Here is a 10,583-nt window from a genome sequence, read left to right on the forward strand (position 1 = left end):
ACATAGACCCAATCTCCAATCTGAAATTGGACGTCTCGACGATTACGATCTTCATAAATCTTCATGGTCGTCTGAGCCTTCAATAACCTGCATTGCAATTTTGAATGCAGAGCTTGGCGGGTAATAAGGATGGAATCAGCGGCCTCGACGGGAGAAGTCCCAGCAATGTATTGGGGCAAAGCAGGAGGCGGTTTACCATATGTGATCTCATAGGGAGATAGTCCGGTGCCGGAATGAGTGGACGTGTTATAACTCCATTCAGCCAGGGACAGAAAAGAAAACCATAATGCAGGCTTGTCGTGAACAAAAGAATGAAGGTATTGTTCGAGAGTACGGTTTAGCACCTCTGTTTGGCCATCAGACTCGGGGTGGTAAGCGGTGCTATATCGGAGCTTAGTACCACTGAGGCGGAATAGTTCACGCCAAAAGGAACTAATAAAAATTGGGTCTTAGTCCGATACTAAACTGCGAGGAAAGCCATGCAATTTACAGACCATGTCGAGGAAAAGGGCGGCAACCTTCTGGGCGGAATATTTGGGTGGTAACGCACCGAGATGGGTCCCTTTGGAGTATCTGTCAACCACGACGAGGATAGTTGTAAAACCATGTGATTGCAGCAGCCCTGTGATAAAATCCAATGATAAATCCTCCCAAAGGCCAGAAGGGATGGGAAGAGGTTGGAGGAGGCCGGCAGGTTTGCGGTTCTGAGGTTTCATTTGTTGGCAGATGTGACACTCCGATACGATGCGATGGACATCACGGCGCATGTTCTCCCAAAAGAAATTATCTTGGAGGCGGCGAAGTGTCTTGGTTTCTCCCATGTGGCCACCCAGGGGAGTGGAGTGAAATTATGTTAAGAGCATAGGGATAAAAGGATTATCCGGCGGAAGCCAGAGCTTCCCACGAAATAGAATCCAGTCAGCGGAAATGGAGTAATCAGGGTGGTCCTCGGGTCGCTGTTGAATTCGAAGAAGCAAGTCGCAGTAGGCTGAGGAGTGTGTGAGGTAGTGTTTGATATCCGATAAGCACACTGGTGAGGGGACCGAGAGGACCAAGCATTGTCCAGAGGAATCGATACGTGAGAGGGCATCTGTAGCTGTATTGCGGGAGCCGGCGTGGTACTTAATAGTGTATTCGTACCCCAATAGTTTAACCAAGTAGTGTTGTTGCTCTGGGGTCTGTAAGACCTGGTTCATCAGCTCCTTGAGACTTTGATGATCAATGAAAATGATGAATGGATGGTCGAGAAGGTAGTGGCGCCATTGGCGGACGGCGGCCATGATTGCATGGAGTTCTCGGACGTATGTCGAAGACCGTTGGAGCCTGGGGCAGAAGTTCTTACTAAAGAAGGCGATAGGATGGAAACGCTGCGAGAGGATCGCGCCCATGACCGTGCCGGAGGTGTCAGTTTCCAAGTGGAAAGGAATCTGAAAATCTGCTGGCACCAGAACAGGGGCGGTCGTCATGACGTGCTTCAACTTATCGAAAGCTTGTTGTGTATCCTGGGTCCAATGGAAATTATCCTTGCGGATGAGGGCCGTTAATGGAGCTGCCAATGGGGCGTAACCGCGTATGAACCGCCTGTAAAAACCAGTTAAACCGAGGAAGCCGCGGAGGTTGGTGGTGTTTGTTGGAGGTGGCCAGTCTAGCATAGCTGAGATTTTGGTTGGGTCGGGGGCGACGCCGGTGGCTGATACAATGTGGCCAAGGTATTGTAATTTAGCCTTGGCGAAGACGCACTTTGACTCGCGCAAGTAGAAGGAGTGCGTGGTCAACGCTGTGAAAACCTTCTCCAAGTGAAAAAGGTGATCAGTCCAAGAAGCATTGTAGACTAAGATGTTGTCAAAGAAAACAGCGACGAACTTGCGGAGAAAAGGTTTCAGCAGCTCATTCATAGTTGCCTGAAACGTTGCCGGGGCGTTGCAGAGCCCGAAAGGCATGACGCAGTACTCGTAATGTCCTGAGTGCGTCCGAAAAGCTGTTTTGTGTATGTCTTTGTCCACCATTCGAATTTGGTGAAACCCCTGGCGTACGTAGGTCCAATTTCGAAAAACACGAGGCCATGCCGAGCTCATACAGTAATTCGTCAATGGTGGGCATGGGAAACTTGTGTTTGATCGTGATAGCGTTAAGGGCCTGATAGTCAATGCAACAGCGCCAGCTTCCGTCCTTCTTCTTGACGAGGAGCACCGGCAAGGAGAAGGGGCTATGGCTGAGACGAATGAGGCTGGAGTCAAGCATAGATTGCACCTAGTGTTCGAGTTCCATTTTCTGACTGTGCGGGTATCGGTAAGGTTTAACGGTGATGGGTTTGGAACCAAGATGAATATGGTGGGATATAGGGCGAACCGGGGGTAGGGTGGTTGGCTCATTGAAGAGGTGGTGGAATTTCTCTAAGAGAATGGTGAGGTCAGGTGGTGGTGGGTGGTTATCAGGAAGGAGGGTGGGGGAGGAGGGTGAAGACGAGAGGGCCGAGATGAAAGAGGGCCGAGATGGATTGGGTACGAAACATGCGTTTAAGCTGATGGGCTGAGGTCGAGGGGGGTGCAAGAGGGACGTCTGCGCGTAATTGGATTGGGCTGCCCAGGTGGGTGAAAGTCATGGAGAGGGAGGTGTAGTCAATAGTAACGGGGCCCAAATCCCACAACCACTGGACTCCCAAAACCATGTCCGCTCCACTTAAAGCTAACCCGAACAGGTCAATGGTGAAGCTATGCCCTTGTATCTAAAGCTGGACCTGCGGGTAGCGGCGGGTGCATTGAAGAACACCACTGTCACCAACCATTACGGGGACTGGAGGGATTGGTGTGGCGGGGAGGTCGAGAAACTTGGCCAGACGCAGTTGCACAAAATTGTGCGTACTGCCACCGTCAACGAGAATGGTGAGACGATGGCCGCGGACCGTGCCGTAGATATGAAAGGTTTCGGGAGCGGGCATTCCTGCCATGGCGTTCAAACTCAAATGAGGGGGAGGGTCATCTGAGGATAGAGGGGTGGTAGGCTCGGTAGATGGTGGGGGTGATTCTGGTGGTCTAGGGCTCAGGGTCAGGGGAAGGTCCTCGTCTGGAATGAGGAGGTGGAGACGGGGGTGACAACGATGCCCCGGTGCCCACTTATCATCACAGTAATAGCAGAAGCCTTTGTCTCGTTTAAGGGCCATTTCCTCGGGTGAAAGTCGTCGGACAGGGAATTTGGAGGAAGGGGAAGAAGGGTATGAGGATGAGGGATGTGTAGGTGGGGTGGGTTGTGGCGAAGAAGCGAAGTGAGGTTGGGAATGAGGATGAGGGTTGGGGTGGTGGGGTCGATGGCTATGGCGGCGATCTGAAAGCTTATCTTCCTAGAGCTTCGCCAGGGCCATGGCCTGAGGTAAACACATGGGTTGCAGGGCCTGCACCTCGCGGCGGAGGTCAGGGGTCAAGCCCGATATGAAGCAGCTCAACAACAATGGGGGAGCGAGTCGACGACCCTATTAGCAAGGCGCTCGAATTCGGACAAATACTCATTGACGGTACCGCGTTGCTGGATTTTGAAGAGCGCCCCATATGGATCATCGTAATACGAGGGGGCAAATATGGGTTCCAGAGCTTGCAGCATTGTGGACCACGAAGTCAGAAAACCGTTCCTGGACATCCACTAGTACCAGCAAAGCGCCGGGCCCTCCATGTAGAAGGAGGCGACCGTGAGACGGTCAGCATCGCCGACGCCCTGATAATCGAAGAATTGTTGGATTTTGAAAATCCAGCCGAGGGGGTCTTGACTGTCGAAACACGGGACATTGAGTTTCATGTGTGGACAAGGATTGAATGATGGAGGGGGTGAAGGTGGTGGTTTGGGTGAGGGTGGGGTGTTGGTCAGATGGGCGAGGCGTTCAATGACGGAGTCGAGTTTGAGGTGAAGGTCAACATTGGCCTAGGCTAGTGTTTGTTGTTCCTGGGCTATGGAAGATTGGTGTTGTGTGAGTTTGTTAACGACATCTTCCAATCGTTCCAGGGAGGTTTGTCTTGTCGATGGCAGGTCGGACCAGATTTGTTATGAGCTAAATTCTACAAACTAAGGTAATTCCTCTTACTTGCTGATTTTATTTCATTTGTGGTATTTATAACAAAAGAAAGATGGTAACGAAGCTGTGATTCCCACAGGTGGGCCAGCTACTGAAACAAACTTGTAATGGTAATAACAGAATTGATTCTCTAGCAATAACAGAATTTCCAAAATAGTTTTATCCTAATGCTTTTATCAACAAGAACTCGTAATACTGAATCTAAACATAGTCTTGATACTGGACTGGTTTCCTAGTAATCCTTTTGGGCCTGCTATGAGTAATTGGCCCTTATCCTGCGTTATGCTGCCTTCGTTGCTATCACAACAAGAGGACACTGATAACGAAGGAAAGACATAGACAGAAGGTAGAAGAGAACACTAGTTTCATTTTCTCACTCATCTTTCTTTCTCTTTGTGTATAATAGCATATTGGATGTTTCTCAAACTTTTTTCTTAAACAATTATAGGCTTACATATCTATATTTGTTGATTAGATTTTGTTAAATTCCTTTTTAATGTGATTGGTTGAAAGCTTATAGCTTCTGAATTGAGTGATGCAAGATGCTTGATAGCAATGCTTTAATTAGCGATAAGATCTCAAAGGGTGAGACTCAAGGCCAGGGATCGACATCAGTAGTATGAATTTCTTTCTAATTTTGATAGTTATATTGAATGAAAATTATACACTTAAAGTATCTCTGTCACTATTAGTCGAATTAATGCATATTTGTGATTGGCAGTGTGAAGAATAATTATACTCAGTCGTCTACCAAGATATTTAAAAGGAAAAATATTAGTAATAAATTAATTAATAGATATTTCAAACAAAATATTATTCTATTAAATTTATATGAAAATTTTAAATAAAGAACGAATATAAAATTTATATATTTTTTAATATGTAGATGATTCAAATTCAATATCTTACTTTTAATTTGGATCAATGATATGTTGGCACAAAATTACGTATTTTAATAAATCTTAATATAAATCATATGTAATAATAAGATTGTGCTAACTGACTTTTTTTATTAATATATTTTACTCTTCTTAAATTTGTTAGTTTGGTTTTATTAAATGATTGCTAGTTGCTTTACTCTTCTTTTTTGGTTGCGGGTTTTACTGTTCTTTATTTGTTTGTTTTTATTAAATACCCTTTTTTATGTTTTGGTACAGGCTTAGCTTCCGGAATATATAGGGAAAAGCATGTATATCCGGAAATTTTACATACTTTTTTTTTACGAGACTCGACATTAACTTAGATTGCAGTTAATTATATGTATACATATAACTTACTTTATTTTATCATTAAGTGGTTAAGATAAATAAGTGTGACCTACAATCGTCAATAAACAGTTAATAGAGTCAGACGTGAGGTTATTAAAATATTTAAAATTTAATGTAATTTTTTTGTCCATTATATTTTATAATTATTTTACTTTGCTATATTAAATTTTAAAAGTTTCATTTTGGTCATTTGTGTTTTCAAAATGTATTATTTTGATCTTTTTTTCAATTTTTTGTTAAAAACGTTAGTGTTCTATTAATTTTAATTTTTAAAATGATTTATTTTCACTTTTGCTCCCTTATATTTCCTAGTTGTTTCACTTTGATACGTTATGTTTTAAAAGTTTCATTTTAGTCTTTTATGTTATACAAATGTATTATTTTGGTCTATTTTTTAATTTTTTTGTTTTAGTATCTGTCGATGTTTTAAATTTTAGAATAGTTAAAGTAATATAGTGATGACTAAAAATCTTCACTATCTTTTTTTATTAAAAAGCTAAAAATTATTATGTAAATGAAGAAAAAATGGATCTAAAACAACGAACAACAACAACCTTCACTCTCATACTATTATTAATATTATTCTCTCCATTCAATAATAATAATAATAATTTCATCAATTATTCTCAATCACAAGGGGTAAGAATTCTTTCTCCTTCCGCAACTTCATCTCTCAACATTAACTCAAATAGATCGTTGACCCTCCTGCTTTCTTCTCATCGCCACTACTGGAAGCAGCGCGTTGATGAAAGCAAAGAGGAAGATCAAAATCTAATTGTGGATGAGGTTTGACCGATCATAATCATCTTCCAATGAAACACATCGTTCGATCCCTTCTTGCATTGCCCGACTTCACCCAACCCAATCGTGTGCGAAAGTAGAGGTCTTTCTTGCAAACCTCATGAAGAACCACGTTGTTTCTCCATGTTTAAATCTGGGTTAATTGGCAAGTTAGGATTATATTTTTGTCTTTCATCAAAGAAAGGTTTTGGTTTTCTGGTGATGAGTATAAGATTTTTTTTTGTTCCAACGAGATTTTGTGTTGACATCGTTGAGTTAGTGTGGTGTTACATTTTTTACCTTTTTAGATCTAGAAGAAGTTGGAAGAGATGATAATTTTTTAGCTGTTTATTTATTTTAAAAAAATAAAGATAATGGTGGTTTTTAGCCACCACTATATAAAGTTAATTATTTTAAAATGCTTAATATTACTTTTGGTTTATTATGTTTCATAATTGTTTTGTTTTGGTACATTAAGTTTTAAGAAATTCAATTGGGTTCTTTATGTTTTTGAAATATATCATTTTGGTTCTTTTTTAAAATTTAAAAGTTAATAGAACATTAACTTTTCTAATGGAATATTGAAAAATAATCAACACGATACATTTCTAAAAACATAAAAGAATAAAATAAAACTTTTAAAATTTAATATACCAAAATAAAACAACTCTAAAACATAATGAACCAAAAGTGATATTAAGTCCATATTAATAATGGTTAATTATGCTTTACAAATAATTAATAAAGTCACGAGATTGTTGATTATCATACGTGAATAAATATTGTTAATTTTGTCTTGCATGTGGTTAAATAGTATTTTGAGGTTAAATACTGTTACATGTGATTAACTACATATAATGATTAGTTTTATCTCACAAGTGGTTAAAAATAAATGAATTTAATTTTATCACTTATTAATATATGTTTAATAGTATCACGAGGTTATTAAAATGTTCAATAATGGTTAATTTTAGCTTACAAGTAACCAATAGTGTTATAAAGTTATTGAAAAGTCTAGTAATACACTACAAGAAGTTACAAAATATAATGATTGTTTTTGCCACCTAAGCAACCACTAGGGATGACAAGTGAATCCATTTATCCACCATTCATCCAATTCATCTACAATAAATTTATCTAATCCATTTATTATAAAAAAAAATGCATGAATCCAAATCCATCTATTTAATTTTATGGATGGTTAATGATTCATTTGCTATTTTTTAAAATCTAATGGATCCTTTAATCAATATTTAATGGATCAAAATTGATCCAACTAAATAATAAAAGGATTTGAGGGCAATTTTTCACCAACATCGACCATAGTTTTTTTCGGTTGTCATCGGTCGAGATTATTCTTTTGACAGACATCGCCTCACATTTTTTGGCCAATGTTGGTCGTTAATGGATGACGTTTTTCAGTCGATGTTAGTCGACAAACAATATTGGCTAGAGTTTTTTTCGTTTGACTTTGGTCGAGGCTATTTTTTGGCCAATATCATCTGGATTTTTTTCTGTTGACATCTGCTGATGAAGCTTTTCAGCCAAGTCAGTTGATGCTATTTTTTAGACAATATTAACTAGGATTTTTTTCGACTGACTTTGGTTAGAGCTATTTTTTTGCTAATGTTGTACAAAGTTTTTTTTGCCCTACATCAATTGATGATGTTTTTTAGCCGACATCGACCAATGTTATTTTCCAGATGATGTCAGCTAGGGTTTTTCCGGTCAAATTTGGTCAAGGCCATTTTTTGGCGATGATAGCTAGGGTTTTCTTGGACAATGTCGACTAATGATGTTTGTAGGTCGACATCATTTGATACTATTTTTCGATCGATGTCAACTAACTTGTTTTGGTCAATGCTTATTGAGGCTATTTGTTGGCAAATGTTGGTTAAGATTTTTTTGGTCAACGTCAACTGAGGCAATTTTTTTATTGACGTCATATAGGGTTTCTGGTTGACATCGACCACAACTTTTTTTTTGCTGACATCAGCTAGGTTTTTTTTATCGACAATTGTTAGGGCTATTTTTCAATGGATGTTGGCTGAAAAATATCACTGACCAATGTCATCCAAAAAGCCTAGCCAACATCAACCAAAAAATTTCTCCAGTTGACTATCGATCGAAAAACCCTAGTTGACATTAATAAAAAAAAATCCATGGTTGATATTAACCAAAAATCGTAGCCCACGTCGGGCAAAACATAGCCCCAACTAATGTTGACAAAAAAAACCCCTAGCCGATGTTGGCAAAAAAAATCAGCAACCAACATTGACAAAAAAAAGTCCAGTCGACCTTGACCAAAATAATATTCTTGGCTAACATTGGCCTAAAAAAACTTAATCGATGTCGACTTAAAAACATCATCGCCCAACGTCAACAAAAAATAGTCTCAACTAATGTCTACCAAAAAATTAGCCTCGATCGAGGACAACCAAAAACAACCTCAATTGACGTTTGTTGTTGCTATTATCATTTAAGAAATTATTATGAATTTTTTTAAATATATTATTTTTAAACTAAAAATAATTAAGTTTTTAAATTATATGTTTTTGTGTATGGATTGGATGGATATTCATCCATGAAAAAAGTGTTAATGGATGAATTAGATGGATTTTTTTAATGGATCAAAATGGAATAATAGATTATTTTGATATGATATATTAGAATATGCATTAGGATTGATTTGATCTATCCATTTGTCACCGCTAACAAGCATCACAAAGCCAACCCTAATAAGGTTGATAGTAATTTTTTTGTGTCAGTCAAAACAAGTTATTGCTTAGTTGAGACACTCAATTTGTCGCATAGGCTAATGCTAAAAGCAATGTTTAGAACATAAAACATTGTCAATGTTGATGATATTTGTTCGTGAAGGTTGAACCACCCAAAAAAATCAAACCAAACCTAGAAAAATCCAACCAAGCCACCTGCAACCACGACTACTAGCAACAAATCACCATCACCACATGAGCCTTTGCCACCCCAACAGGAAAGAGAGAACACAACAAAAAGAGAAAGAGAGCCACCACAACTATAAGTCACCCCCCCCCCCCCCCCCCCAATAGAGAAAGAGAGGAAGATAAATTAGAGAAAGACAAAGACCATACATGCAAAATGTCGCCATTGCTCACCGACAAAATGAGAGGATGAATGTGCCAAAATGGGGGATGAGCTTGTATAAAAAAGTAGGGTTAACTAAGTTTTTAATCCCCAAACTTTTTTGAAATTTGGTTTTTAACCCCTAATCTTTTGTTTGACTAGTCAAAGTTTCTCAACTTTTTCCCATTGAAGTTTGTAGTCCCTAAACTTTTATTTGACCAATCAATTTCCCTCAACTTTTTTCCAAAGATGATCTAGTACATCGATGCTTATTTTTGCTTATTTTTGTCAACTATAGTGATGACCTATTTATCACTTATTACCTTAGTGCATAAATATGATGAATTTTTTTTGTCTTAACCCTTTAGTTTATCATGGTAAAGAGACTATGACTAATCCAAAGTTCAGCCTGAAGGTAAATAAAGTCTACCAAAAAATTATTTTTATCAAGAATTAAATTTAAATACTATCAAACGATTCAACTTTAACTTTAGTAGAAGAAATGAATAAGCAGAAGAAAACATAAAATTATTTGCTTTGACGCCTACTAATAATAATAATAATAATAAGATTTTTTTTCTTAGTTATTAGTATTATTATTATTTTAATGGAAAGAATCGAAAGACTACATTAAAATGAGTCCACAACATAAATAGGAAAGATAATTGTTTTTGCCAATAAATTATAGTAAATTAAGTTGCTTTAAAATAGGTCATTAATGAGGTTTAACCTGTGCAAAGTTACATAGGTTAAAAAAAACCTAATAATAATAATAAGTGGAAGCTTGATCAACACTTTCATTAAAAAATACTTTTAACGTATTATTCTTGAGCCTAGTTCACGCTTTCATTAAAACATAATTTTGCTGCTTTAATTTTTTTAAAAAATATTTTTAATTAATAGAGAAGAGGGAGGTGAGATTGACTGAGTTTTCGCACTTAAATGAAATATTAACACCAATCCAACTCTCTTAGTAACATTTATTTAATTTTTAAAACTATAAATTAGTGTTGGTTAGACCGACACAAATGATTCTTCCTTTTAATATTAGAAGCGTCGGCCATGACTGATACAATCTCAAAAAAGAGATTATATATATATACTAACAAAAACCATTTTATTGGTGAGGTAACGTTAGTTAACCGATGCTATTTAGTGATCATCGTCTAATATGACGACGCTAATTCAAGCTTTTCTTGTCGTGGTAGCTAATTTACTTGTGAAAAACATAGTCATATATTTACATAGTAAAAAAAATCTTCCAACACCTAGTTATATATGTGACATAAAGTATATTATTTTATTACTTAATATATTTAATAAAAGAAAATTTAAAATAAAATGCTTTTTGCTAGGTGTTTTAAGGATGT

This window comes from Glycine max, chromosome 5 (assembly GCF_000004515.6).
Source record: "Glycine max cultivar Williams 82 chromosome 5, Glycine_max_v4.0, whole genome shotgun sequence".
Lineage (NCBI taxonomy): Eukaryota > Viridiplantae > Streptophyta > Magnoliopsida > Fabales > Fabaceae > Glycine > Glycine max.